Here is a 15,075-nt window from a genome sequence, read left to right as displayed (position 1 = left end):
ACTCTTAACAAGTTTTGTTTGTTTGTTTGTTTGTTTTAATAATACGTGATAATACTTAATGAGAACCTACCATAAGACTTAGCTGCTAGGGTGCAACATAGTTATAAAGTACCATGATTATTTGAAAGTTCAAGGTTATATTTTCTATAAAGGACTTCCAGTACAGATATTTTGCATTTCTGATTGAAATAGATATACATGCTTTTCACTTCTATTGGACAAAGGGTGGGCTTTAGCCCACATATGAAAGAAAAGCCTCTAAGCTAAATTTATTCTTGCACAGATGATTACTCTGCATCTATAAAAGGAGAGATTAAGTCCAGGAAGTAGTTCTAGATTTTTTTCCAAACTCAATTTTGTTCCTAACCTAATATTCATTGCTTTATTAACTTAATATTTTATATTTAAAGTAATACATTTGCATAGGGTTATACATATTCCATGTATGAATATTTTGGCTAAATAGGATAATACCTCTTTATGGAAATTTAGATTATAAGTTTAAAAAAAATGAAGGAATTCCAGCTAAAACTAATAATTTGGATTTTAAAAATAAAATCCAAAGAAAATAAAAATAAATAAAATAAAATCAAAAAATTCCCCCCAAATTTGGAGATTAGGAGATTGAAAGTGATCTCAAAAAATTATCTAACTGCCAAAAAAAAAAAAAACCCAAAAAACCAAAACTGCCCTTTGCTTCTGGAACACAATTTTCAGGCTTGCATAATTTTTTTCTAATAATAATGTATTTTATATAGTTGCAGGGATTATGTACTAAACTTACTGTCTTAACTGCCTGAACTTTGTAAATGGACAGGCTAGTGAGAAGTTTGTGGGCTGAACAATTTTTGAAAATGTCGGCTGAATTGCATCATATCCTGAAATACATTTCACAAGTCTTAACAGCAGCAAGTGGCCTAAATGAGTTAGGATCACTCCTCAAGCCCTTAAATTAATATCAGGAAGCAATTTAGACACCGAGGAGAATTAAGCTCAATGTGTTAGTGAGATGAATAATTGAAGCATTTGAAGTGGGTGATAGATCTTACTAAGTGATTACTTCCTTATAAATTCCTAAACAAGAAGTCTCCATTGAGAAATGGTTTGGGATTGCTGCCATTTGTCACTTGGCCTATGAATGCTTAATCACCTGTATTTTCAGGCCATTAAAGGCTATTCAGTGTATTGTGGTGGCCCAAAATAGTTAATACATCCACTGAACACCCAACCCAACTCCCCAGAGGGACCATTGCAAATGCTGGGAAAGTATTCAGCTTATTGTTGTCACTCTGAGTCAGTAAGCCACTATTATCCTGATAAATTTTTATAATAAGAGTTAATATATAAGTAGGAAAAAAAGGAATTGTTTCTACAATTTTAATGCTTATTTAAGTTGCACACTTCTAGTTATTTTAAAATTTGAGTTAAAAATTACATCAGATTCATTGTAACTGAACCCTCAATAACCCAGTTTAGATTACATTGGTCAGGGCTGGGCGTCGTGGCTCACATGTATAATCCGGATAGTTTCAGAGATGGAGGTGGGCAGATTGCTTGAGGCCAGGAGTTGGAGACAGGCCTGGCAAACATGGCATAACTTCATCTCTACTAAAAATACAAAAATTAGCCAGGCGTGGTGGCGCACACCTGTAATTGCAGCTACTAGGGAGGCTGAAGTAAGAGAATCCCTTGAACCTGGAAGGGGGACATTGCAGTTAGCTGAGATCACGCTGCTTCACTCCAGACTGGGCGACAGAACAAGACTTGTTCTAAAAAAAAAAAAAAAAACCACTGATTAAATTTGTTATGCGTGCGTCTGATTGAAGAGACAACCTGAACAGGCTAAGTGTGAGCAACAAGACTGTTTATTCACTCGACTGCAAGCCGGCTGAGTCTGAAAAGGGAGTCAGTGGAGGGTGGTGGGATTGGAGCTAGTTTTATAGGTTAGGGCTAAGCAGTGGAAAGTTACAGTTAGGGGCCATTTATTGCGGGCAGGGGAAGAATGTCACAAGGTACATTATCACAAGGTGGGAGGGGTCACAGGGCACAGTGTTGCGAGGTCGATTGATCAGTTAGGGAAGAGCATGTTACAATGGTAGAATGTTGCAAAGTTGGCTAATCAGCTAAGACAGGAACTAGCTGTTCTTTCTTCCTTAGTAGTTTTCCTGTTGTCCCAGACTTTCTGGCTCCAGGAGACCTTCTGGATGTGTACGTGTGGGTCACAGGGGTCATAATGGCCTGACCGTGGTGTAGCCTGCTCAGAGGACCTTACAAAATTGTGCATCATGAAATTTATCAACTACTTATGGTAAAGGAATGAAAAAACACAAATTTAAAAGGAAGGGTTAGCTTCCACCACCTAGACTAGTATCATATGCTTTTATATTCCTATATGCACAGCACATGCTTCTATATATGTTAGATGTCTTAATATACCCTGGGTGAGCGGCAGCATAAGATGGTGTTTAAGAAGAAAGGCTCTGGAGGCAGACATACTGTAGCCAGATCCCGGCCCAATAGGTCAGTTATTTAGTCTCTCTAAACCCCGCTTTTTTTATCTGTAAAATGGCGAGAGTAATGGTAATAACCGCATAGGGGCAGGTGAGGATTAAACGACACAGTAGATGCCCGGGTGTTTTGTGCAGTGACTTGCACATAGTAGTCATTACACACATTTGTCTATTATGGAATCCTGTCATCTTTTTATTTGCTCAAACTGTACAGTGCTTTTTTTGCCCAGTAATCTATATAACCATTCTAATTCAGCATTAAGTATTTATTATGTTTCTTTAAACCTTTTGATTACATTAGTTGTCAGTCCAGAACCAGCTTAAGTGACTGGCTGAGCTTGTGTAAAACATGAGACTGAGGGAAAAGAGGAGGTTTTATATGCATGCAATATAAAACGCTAGATATTTTCTTAAGCTACATGAGCATGTTCTAATAAAGGCAGGCAGCAGATGAGAAGAATTTATAATAGCTACATTCCATATATTCTTGTTTCTGCTTCATAATTTGTCTTTGGTGAGTATGTAATTTTTTTTCACAGTAGTTATTCCCAGCTGCATATGTGTGCTGCAGAAAGAAAGAGCATATGGAATATATACCGTGTATATATACATATAGAGATATTCTGGCATTGGGCATGTGGATTCACATGCATATACATGCACACACTCGTACTATCAGTCTATGTATGTCTATATGTAGACAGAGACAAATATATGTATAGATATACATTCCTTCTGCTCTTTTCATTGTGTTATGCATGTCAGAGGCAGGGAGAGTTCTGTTCTCCTCCCTATTCCCCACCCCCCCACAAGCTGGAGGGCCAGAAGGTGGGGCGGTACCTCAGGATAATGGCAGCAGAAGGCAAAGGGAGCAGACAGCTGGCAAGCTCTGTCCCAATATGCTTCCCTGAAAGAGGCGAGGAAATTTCAGAAGATGCAATGCCTGAATGGCTCACTTTGCAGAAAAACAGAAGAACCAAGGTAAATTCCTTAGAACGTCATCCATTTTAATGGGTCTAGAATTGACCATCTTCTTATCACCATTTGGTAAACTTCCCCAAAGTTGTGAGTTTATAAACATCTCATCTTGGAAGATAGTCTAGAAAGACATGTCAACTTTTCTGACTCATGAGGGCTCTTCTCATAAGCTTAAAAAGATTCTGCCAATGCCAGGTGTCTCCCTGGAATTTTCTAGAACAAAAATATACAGTGAAACCTTTGCTATGTTAAACACAGGGAGCATAAGAAATTCTGAATAGCAGATACCCTGTCATAAGCACTACAACTTAGCTGTTTTGAATGAAACATTTTCAAAAGACATTTTACATGCCTCCTTGCCATTTAAAACAGATTATTCTAATTTCACAGTTTCCTGATGATTCAGGGTCAACATTATGAACAATAATTTTTATTAGTCAAATGTAGTGCTCTTTGAAATGCTTCATTAAAATATATAGGACTATTTTCCCTATTATTATTATTATTTTTTTTTAATTTAAATCCACTTTTTATTCTTTCACAGATTTTAACAATTATACACAACTTTTAACATAAACATAGTGAAATCTCAAGGATAAGGAGGCAATATATATGGCCTCTTCTATTCGTTATTCAGGATGGAAGGAAATTTTCGAAGTACAATGGGTGAGATTTAACACTGGAAAAATACATAGGAAACTTGTTTAACTGGCTCCACTTAGGACCAGACACAGCACAATAAATATAGAACCGCATCATCTTTTTAAAAGATCATTGTAATTTTAACACATTCTTACTAAAGAAATACATACTATCAATGACCAATCTGAAATTCTGTAACAGGTGAAGAGAGACTTACGATGAATCTCTGAGCGTAGGTTCGCTAGCATCTTCACACTCATACATAAACATTCTTAAAGGGAATAAGAATGATTTCAAATTCAAAACAACAACAAAAAAACAAATTTGGTCAAACTTTCTTCATCATACCATTCATTGCTATCACAATCCTAGCTTGCTGGTAGGTTTAAGAAAGGAATAGAAAGTTTTTGAAATCCTTTTAATTTCTACTAGTCTTAGGGCCTCTTGGGTAGGCCACTTTGGAAGCAAACTGATTAAACAGCACCATTAAGTCCGCATCTCAACAAACCATTGCATAATTTCTGTCAATGTTCTCAAAGGTTAAAACAAGTTGTATGGAAGAAAACCTTTCCTCAATAGCAGGCCACTGTAAAAACATGTAATCTGCAAGAATTTAAACAAAACTATCCTGAATTCTCTACTGATTGCTTCTTTCCTTAATAGATCAACATATAGGCATTACCTAAAAAATTAAATAATAATATACTGAGGCATAAAATAAATACTTCATTTATGCTATCACAATTTGGGTATTTGAGATTGTTAGCCATGTTCACACACCCTTTCCTCTACCCAAAGAGGAAGCAATGGTGCCAGCACTACTGGTCAGAAAGAGTTAATGGGAAACTGTTGCTCTCAGAGCTGTTCTGCAATATGCAGACACATAAATTATTATTTTAAACATATACTTCAAAGATGGATAAAATGATCTTTTTTTTTTCATGTGATGCAGATTCTGTTATCAGTAGATACAAAATTAATTTCATTCCTATTAGGATGGAAACTGGTATGCTGCTGTGGCCATAGATAGTCTGAGAAACCTCTTAAGCCAGTGAACCAAAAACCATATGAAAGAAAGTAATATTTTCTGTGATTGGTTAACTGGCTGTTCAAAAATTCAACAAGCAAACAAACATGCAAACATGTGACACGTCATTATTTCGTAAAAACATAATGCCACTTTGGCCCCAGGAATCACTATAGCCCAGCTGGTCCTTAAAGGTGCAAACAGCCTTTAATTGCTACTAAAATCTCTGCTATTTTACTGCCCATCACACTTGCCACATGATTCTCAGAAGCTTAGGCTTCCAAGATGTTTAAGGAAAATTAAGAAGGTGTGATGTGGATCAAGTTTTCAGTGATTGTTTTAAATGTAATTTTAAAAAGAACTTCTAGTAATGAAGTATATAATAGTCCTTGATACTAAATTTTTTCTAGTGAAATAAACTATGCTTTAATAAGACAATGTTGCTCTAAGTTTGACCGCCTGATTCTTTTCTTCTCTTTTTTAGAGGGTACTGTTTCATATATTGTGTGAGCCCCACAAATGTCTATTTTAAAAAGAGTATAGTCCCCGGCCGGGCGTGGTAGCTTATGCCTGTAATCCCAGCACTTTGGGAGGCCGAGGCGGGCGGATCACCTGAGGTTGGGAGTTCGAGACCAGCCTGACCAATATGGTGAAACCCCGTTTCTATTAAAAATACAAAATTAGCTGGGCATGGTGAAGCATGCCTGTATAATCCCAGCTACCAGGGAGGCTGAGGCAGGAGAATCGCTTGAACCCGGGAGGCTGAGGTTGCAGTGAGCCAAGATCGTGCCATTGCACCCCAGCCTGGGCAACAAGAGTGAAACTCTGTCTCAAAAAAAATAAAATAAATAAAAAATAAAAATAAAAAGAGCATAGTTCCCAATAGTTTCTCACAAATATTCCTGATTTATAGTGGGGGAAGCGATGCATAATTGGAACATTAATCATTATGTTTTTTGAAAATTAAATATTTCCTGCAAAGCAATTCCTCTGCAAAATGCTAAGCTGCCAATGAGCTTACCACAATAGATATTGAGTCATTTCACAAAGTACCTGTTCAAAAGTTATAGAAACCTGGCCTTCCATTCCAAATTCACTGCAAAGAGAGTACATGCAGTAGTCCTGTTTACAATTTAATAGAGATAAGGGCACACCTAGGACAAAGAGGGTCATCACCCTACATACAAGTTTACAGTAGTGTGACCATAATATATATTTACTACATTCACCACTTCAGATAGAGGAAGAGGGAGGCCCTTCACAACACTAGAACAAAGGAATGTTAGTTTTATATAAGACCTACCAGAAAAACAGGGAAACAAATAACACACATAGGCACTAGTCTCAAAGCTGCACAATAAAGAAGCAAAGGGTTTGAGATGAGAAATTCAGGAAAATATACACATAGGAGCTTGTTGAGGAAAAGGAAATCACAGTTCTAATCTTCAAGGCTTCTAATCTTCAAGGCTACGGAATGCATTCTGCATATCTTCAAGAAGTTGTGCATAGTCGCTCTTGATCTTTGCCTCACCATCTTTCAGTGGATCCTTGAATTTCATGGAGGAAAGTTTATAGAGGATGTCTCCCATGTGTTCACGAATAATGGACCATGTGATTTTATTGTCACTCTGGGCAGTGGTTTCAACAGCTCTACGAGCCATATCGTAAAATGCAATCATGTTGGACAGCATCCCTACTGTCTTGTAGAATGGGCAGAACCTGTCATAAGGAGTATATCCATTTTGTTGTAGGAAATCATCTTTGATAAGTTTTGCTACCTCCAGAGTGATTTTATCTGTTTCTGCCAAAGAAGCCTTTCCGACAAGCTGTACAATTTCTGCCAGGTCTTCTTCTTCCTGCAGAATTTCCTTAGCTTTGGTCCTCAGAGGAACGAACTCTGTGAAGTGTTTGTCATAGTATTCATCCAAGGCACGCATATACTTGCTGTAGCTGATGAGCCAATTGACAGAGGGGAAATGCTTACGCTGAGCTAGTTTCTTATCTAAGCCCCAGAACACCTGAACGATACCAAGAGTGGCAGATGTAACTGGATCAGAAAAATCACCACCAGGTGGAGAAACTGCTCCTACAATGCTGACACTCCCTTCTCTTTCAGGATTTCCAAGACATTTCACCCTGCCTGCTCGTTCATAAAAAGAGGCCAGACGGGCACCAAGATAGGCTGGATATCCACTATCTGCAGGCATTTCAGCTAAACGACCAGAGATTTCTCTAAGGGCCTCAGCCCATCTAGAGGTAGAGTCAGCCATCATACTGACATGATAGCCCATGTCACGGAAGTACTCGGACAGTGTGATTCCAGTATAAATAGAGGCTTCTCTAGCAGCAACAGGCATATTGGAGGTATTGGCTGCCAAAGCTGTCCTCTTCATAATTGACTCTACCTTACCATCAACCTCCATTGTGAGCTCTGGGAAGTCCCGGAGGACTTCAGACATCTCATTTCCTCTTTCACCATATCCTACATAGATGATTACATCACTGTTAGAATACTTGGATAGAGACTGTGATATCACTGTCTTTCCACAGCCAAAGGCTCCCGGGATAGCAGTAGTTCCTCCCTGGACACACGGAAAAAGGGCATCAAGGACTCTCTGGCCAGTCAACAGAGGATGATTGGCTGGCAGCTTCTCAGTGACAGGTCGAACTTGACGTACAGGCCATACTTGCACCATGGTGAACTTTTCCTTTACACCTTCAAATTCAAGCTCCAAGACAACATCAGAGGTATCATAATTCCCAGGTGGAGCAATATAAGTTACAGTTCCTCTGTTTCGTGGGGGTAACATGATTTTGTGTTTGATAAGCGAGTTCTCATTGACAATTCCATAAATGTCTCCGCCAGTGATATGACTACCAACCCGTAGGTTTTTGCAAGGTGTAAAGTCCCATTTGATATCTCTGCTAAGAGCAGACACGTTTACTCCTCTGGGGATGTAGATGCTTTGGGTCTGACTGCTGATATCCGACAAAGGTCTTTGAATACCATCAAAAATGGCTCCCATAATGCCAGGACCAAGCTCTACAGAGAGGGGTTTACCAGTGCGAAGTACAGGATCTCCAACAGAAACACCAGAAGTTTCTTCATACACCTGAATAGTAGCCATGTCACCCTCCAATCGAATAATCTCTCCAACCAACTCGCTGTGGCCCACTCTCACCAGCTCATACATGGCTGCACCCGCCATGTCACAGGCTGTAACCACAGGTCCTGAGACCCCATGCACATAACCAAATGTGCTTTCTTTATCTTCATCGAGTATTTTGGGTAGCTTGGAAAAATCCATGTTAGTTTACCTGCTGGGGCGCGAGGTGCAGAGACCGTACCGACCGAGGACCGAGAGGCTCTATTTTCCCTATTATTAAAGTATTTCTTTTCCTTTTACTGTGGGCCATTATTTCTCCCAAGGTCTATTTTGATACTTCGAAATCCGTTGTTGGCTTGAATTACGTAGCCTAGTTTGTTGGGATGTTATAAAAGTAGGAAATAATTGCCAAGTGAGCACTCAAGGCTTCCTTTCTTGCAAAGGCCTTGTCATGTACATAGCCTTTGCAAAGCCTTGCAAAGATTTTGCTTGTTTGTTTGCTTCGTGGGTTGTCAAAGATGAGGTTAATGAAAGGCTAAATCTTCCTTGAACACGGTAGTCTCCTCCTATCCACAGTTTCACTTTACATGGTTTCAGTTCATGGTCTACTGTAATCCAAAAATATTAAAATATTTTGAGAGAGGAAAGAGAGAATTCATAGTCACATAATGTATAATCCAATGTATTATTATCATTGTTTTATTTTATTATTAGCTACTGTTGTTAATTTCTTACTGTGCCTAGTTTATAAGTTCAGCTTTATCATAGGTATATATATATATATATATATAGAGAGAGAGAGAGAGAGAGAGAGAGAGACAGTATATAAAGGGTTCAGTACTCTTCACAGTTTCAGGCATGCATTAGTGGTCTTAAAACATATCCCCCAAGGGTAAAGGAGGACCACTATATTATAACTGTATAGTGTCATTTTGTCCATAAAGCTTAATCTTATCTCCACAATTAGATTGTAAACTCCTTGGAACAGTGATCATATTATATACCATTTTCTTTATTCTTCATAACACCAAATACAGTACTCATAAAGTGGACACTCACTTACTTTTACATTGATTCCAGGGTATAAAAAATTTTATACTGGTTAATTATTATCACAATGAAAGAGCAACGTGTTGGATGGGAGTATCAAGCTAACAAATTAACTTCAGCAACTGCCAAAAGCACTGGGTGACAACTGTATTCATAGGACAGATAGTAGTAGTAATAAGAGCTTCGGGGACTCAGTTATTTTGCTACATGCTGAAACATTAATATGTATAGGCAGGCAAGTACATGTGGATCAGAAATATAAGCAGTAAAAGTCATCAGTTGATGTGATGTGTAGTTAACTTTTTTTTCTTTTTTTCTTTAGGGATTCCGATAATCAGAGCCATGGCTTGAGGATACCATGTAGTCTGTCATTTCAAAACTTTATAAATTCAGATTTGGAAAAACCCCTTTTCCTAAAATTAATATTTGAAATTTTATCAGCATAAACTATCCCATTTATGCATAATATGGTAAGAATAGGAAGCTTTTGTTTTACATTTTATATGACTCATATAAAATGAACTTCACATGATTAAAATATAGTTAAACTCTTATTTATTTGTGTGTTTCAATTTAGTTGATTATCTTATAGTTTATATGCCAGAATATCATATGGGAGAAGACATCATTTATCTGCTGATCTTTCTAAACAAAATCCAGCTATTTATTTTCTTTTTCAAGCTGGTTCTAAACTAGATGAGGGTCAAGTACATGGAATCCCTTATGTCCTTTACTTCTCCATTTGTTGTTTTGGTTATGCTTACAACTAGCTCTATTCATTATAATTGCTCACCTTCACAGAAACACCAATGACATCATTTTAGAAACACAAGTCATTCATGTTTCCACTTATTTATGGAGTGCCCAGTTTGTAGCACATGCAGTAGGCCCTTAATAAATACTGATATCCTGGGGCTGGCTAGTACTGTTTCTTACTATCTGACTTACATTTTCAGGAATTTTGCCTTCTGGATGGTAAATCATTGGTAGCTTTAAATTAACCATGGTGGGGTTATTTACACCACCACAACACAGAAATTGGCAAATGTTCCAAATGTCCCTCTATGAGCCAGTTGCTGAACATTTACCAACACACCATCACGAGTATTTTTTATGGTGATGACTTGCAAAAAACTGCTTGATTTTCAGTACACATTGTGATACACGAACATATAAAATAGAAATATTCCTCTACTACTGAAAGGAAGTACTAAGGACTCTTGATTTTGATAACAAATATGAATGCACTGGAGACCAATATGATGGAATTTAGTTGGATCTTTCACAGTATTTGATATATATGTTTGCTATTGGTTGAATGAACCACCCCCTGGCCTTGCAAAAGGATGTATTAGAAACTTATTCCCCAATGCAACAGTGTTGGGAGGTGGGGCCTAATAAGAGGTGATTAGGCCATAAGTGGTCCCCCCTCCTGACTGGATTAATGCCATTACTGTGGGAGTGGGTTTATTATAAAAGGCCAAGATCAGGGTTGGGCGTGGTGGCTCATGCCTGTAATCCCAGCACTTTGGGAGGCCAAGGCGGGCAGATCACAAGGTCAGGAGATTGAGACCATCCTGGCTAACACAGTGAAACCCTGTATCTACTAAAAATACAAAAAATTAGCCAGGCGTGGTGGTGGGCACCTGTAGTTCCAGCTAGTTGGGAGGCTGAGGCAGGAGAATGGCATGAACTCAGGAGGTAGAGCTTGCAGTGAGCCAAGATGGTGCCAATGCACTCCAGCCTGGGTGACAGAGTGAGACTCCATCTAAAAAAAAAAAATATATATATATATACACACACACACACACACACACACACACACACACACAAAAGGCCAAGTTCAGTCCTGTCTTATTTCTCATGCTCTCTTGCACTTCTGCCTTCCACCAGGGGATGACGCAGCAAGAAGGCCCTTGCCAGATGCCACCTCCTCAATCTTAGACTTCCTACTCTCCAGAACAGTGAGCCAAATAAATATCTGTTCATTATAAATTGCCCAGTCTATTATATTCTTTTATAGCAGCACCAACAGACTAAGACAGTGTATTTATTTCCTTTTGCTGATCATGAATTTCTCATATTGTTCATCAAAGTCCATGATAATTTTCTTCTAAAAATTATTTTTGAAGTGATACTAATGGCTAATGTGTATAGTACCTGCTCTTTTCTAAATATTGTTCTCACCAATTTACATATATTTACTTAGTTAATAATCCTTATAAATAAGGATTAATATGCCTCGTTTTACAGATCTAGAAACTGAGGCACAGAGACATTGAATGACTTGTTTATGTTTGCAGGATAGTTCTCTGGGTAGCCTCGGGCCAACCCAGTTCCCTCCCTTTCCTTAGTGGAAGTTCTTAAGAATAACTAAAATATACTGGGAATGCAACATCCTGAGAAAAGAGTAGACTGGCCAGAACAGCCAAGGCTCTATTCCAGTGCCCCCTAAAAAGAGGATTTCCCTTAATGCTTTATCCCAGCAAGTTATGCTATCCTGGAGTATAAAACCCAGGTTGGGCTGTTTTCTGGGGTTCCTCAGCTGTGGTACAAGTGGAGCATGAACAAGTAAGACTCTATCCACCCCAGGCAGCTTTCCTGAGCCTTCAGGTATGGACTCCCAATTGTTGCTTACTGCCTGCTGCATGTAACCTGTCATCTGTGTGAATATTCTGTTTTACTGGATTTAGGCAAGTCGATAACCAGTAAACAGCAAATCTGCTTCAAAATGCTCATGCAGCTAGCGAGTGCAAGAGCTGGGACTTGAATACAAGTAGTCCAAGTAGTCAGGAACTATAAAATGAGGATAATAGTAGTCCTTATCTCATAGAATTATTGAGTGAGGATTAAATAAATGAATATGTACAAATTAGAAAAATACCTGGCAAAGAATAAGTATTATACACATTAGCTCTAAGTATTATTTTTAAAATGTATTTTTAGAAGAATTGTATTATTGACTATTACTGACTTTGTTAAACCATAACTATTGCTGATTCATAATCATCAAAAGAAAATAAATACACATGTATTACATGCTCTTAAGCACTCTGTTCTATTACTTCTTTATAAAAATTTATAAACACAAATAATAATTTTTATTTTAAAAATATTATCTCAATTATGTTTACTTTTTATCTCAATTACTTTACTTTCTAAGCTGTATCCAGTCCTTTGGGGAGCAATGTAGGAGATAAGTGAACAAAAAATTGTACACTATAGAAAAGTTGGGAAATGTGAGTAATAAAGAAGAAAATAAAACCATCCAGAGTCCCATTTTCTAGAATATCTGTTAATACTATTATACTTTATTTATTTGCACATTTTTCCTGAGCTTGCTTTTGTTTGTATGAGATCATAGTATATCTTCTTTACTCATTCAATATTATACTATAAGCCTGTGACCCAGAACATCTCTTACATTATCTTTAAAAGTCAATACATTTTGAAAGATTTTTTTTTGGTGAGTGGAGTCAAAGTTTATTTTTTTAATTAATGCTATCAGTTAGCCAAACTCTCTTCTTTAATAAATTCATCAAATGACTGAAATGGTGTTGTATATACTTGATATTTGTAGAGGAGGGCTGAGTGACATTTTTGGATGTCTTACGCTGAAATTCCCAAAAAGTATCTTAAATAATCAATATTATATTTTCTAGATTTATTCCTTTAAATGGCATCACTAATCATTTAAAAGAATAGATTATTACATTGACAGCAAATAAAAAGAAAGTCTACCTTCATTGTCACTAGTTTATTGTCCACTTCTTGTGTTTCTTACCAGAACTTGACTTCATGAGCTTCCTATTCACCTAAGGAGTGGTGGATGGCTGGTAAAATTGAGTACATGCCCAAGCCAGTATTGATGGAATAAAAATGGCTTCAATACAAGGCCTCTGTTAACATGTATTCTGTTTTCCTTACAAATTTATGGTTTTTTTCCTCCAAACATATGCATATCTGAAATTCAAATTGAGTGCACCTTACCTCATGCTCTCCGTACCTCTAATGAGGTGGAAAAATGTACATTAATGACGGAAAGTTATTTAGTGCTGAACAGAGTTAATTGCTTCTAATCACTGCTTACATCCATCTGGTTTTATGGTAGACAACAAACCTCTTCATTGGGTTTGCTCATTAGACATATTGTAAATCACAGAGATGCACTGGCATCTTGCATATTGTGTTTCTATTAGTGAGGCAGCATTTTCATATAGCCCTAGTGGCAGGCTTTGGGATGCAGATCAACTTGTCTGTGTTCTGTTAGAACTGCAGGGAGTCCTGGTGAACTGGCCTCCTAGGCTCATTTGGAAGGCAATGGAAAGCTACTACCTATCAAAATCTAGTTGAAAAGCTATGAAAGAGCTGCCGGAGACTGGGATAGCAGATACCTTTGCCATGATTTTAGGTGGTAATGTTGATGACTACCTCATTTTTTCCAAAAACTTGGGATTAAAACTTGCTTCTACTACTATTACTTGGCAGAGTCAACAGAAAAAGGATTGTATGAACAAAAAATCAAGGTTTAAAACAGACGTAGATGCAATCTTTAATCTTGTGTCTAACACTAATAGCTTCTTGAATTGTAAAGATTCAAGCAATATTTTATCAGAATTTTGGGAAGATCAAAGGAAAAATATAAGCACATGAATTATTTTAGTGAATAGCTTTATCATAGCAAAATTAAACTTGAGCTAAACTAATTAAGATGCTGTGGTGCAACTATGCCAGTAGCTGATATCAGTTGATGATAAAAGATTTAGAAAATTCATATGGGAAGTAAGACCTGCAAATTTTGTGACAATGTAGAACATTTGACAGGATATTATAATTACCATAGTATCTTACATTTTAGGTAATTTTATCAGTTAAACAAGAAATAATCCCCAAATCTTAAAAGAGAGAAGAGGAAGAAATGAAGGGAGGGAAGGAAGAGAGAAGGAAGGAAGAAATAATACATGTGTAGAAGTATCTGATGTTACTTTTCCTTTTCTGATGCTTGCCTATTTCCTTCCTGTTAAGGTAAATGACTTTAGAGGGAGGTAACAAAGTTATAAAAGGTGCAGAATTTAAAACTGGGTAGTAACTTAGGGATTATCTGGTAATATATACTCTCCTCATTTCATAAATGATATAAGTGAGGCCCAGAAAGATTGAGTTGTCAAAGATAGTTACTTTCATGGCAGCAGTGGGGTTAGAGAATACAGATCAATATCATGTGTCCTCACTCAGCCAGACATCATTAATTTGTAATAAAAATTAACAACATAACTTAAACATGTGTGTGATGTGCTCCCCACCTCCATATTCCCCATTTTTGTACCTTATTTAGGAAAGAAGGAAGTGACAAATAAGTTCTTACGAGTTTTTTTTTTGGTTGGAAAAATAATTTAGACAACATAGTCTATGGTGACTACATATTTAGTTCTATTTTTACATACACAACTCTGTAAAATACTAAAAAGCTTTCTGAGTCACTAAAGGTTTGTGAATTTTGAAGTATATTTAGGTCTAAATTAAAACCTAATAAAACCAAGAGTTTTTAAAATTGATAACCCACGTATGTCATATATGATAACTATTAGTCCAAATACTTTATTACCTATCAAGAGTATAAAAGTGAAATTTCACCATAGTTCAATCTCTCGGAGTAATTATCCCAACCTCAATTCCATTGTTTTCTAATATTTTAATGTCTAGACTGAATTGAATTTCTATGTCTTCTTTGCTTCTTCTGTTACTTTTACAACTAAAGTGT

General features: G+C 37.1%; 1 long non-coding RNA gene and 1 pseudogene across 2 annotated transcripts in view; one reads left to right on the top strand and one right to left on the bottom strand.

The window, feature by feature from the left end:
• Positions 1-15,075, top strand: part of LOC106998343 (uncharacterized) — a 361,392-nt gene that overhangs the window by 246,599 nt on the left and 99,718 nt on the right. The gene's annotated exons all lie outside the window — the stretch shown is intronic.
• On the bottom strand, positions 3,994-8,527 carry LOC696878 (V-type proton ATPase catalytic subunit A pseudogene; annotated as a pseudogene). The gene has a single exon (XR_001444787.3). The product of XR_001444787.3 is annotated as a V-type proton ATPase catalytic subunit A pseudogene (transcript).

This window comes from Macaca mulatta, chromosome 5 (genome assembly GCF_049350105.2).
Source record: "Macaca mulatta isolate MMU2019108-1 chromosome 5, T2T-MMU8v2.0, whole genome shotgun sequence".
Taxonomy (NCBI): Eukaryota; Metazoa; Chordata; class Mammalia; order Primates; family Cercopithecidae; genus Macaca; species Macaca mulatta.
Note: the sequence above shows the minus strand (reverse complement) of the source record. Positions and strands in the feature narration are given on the sequence as shown.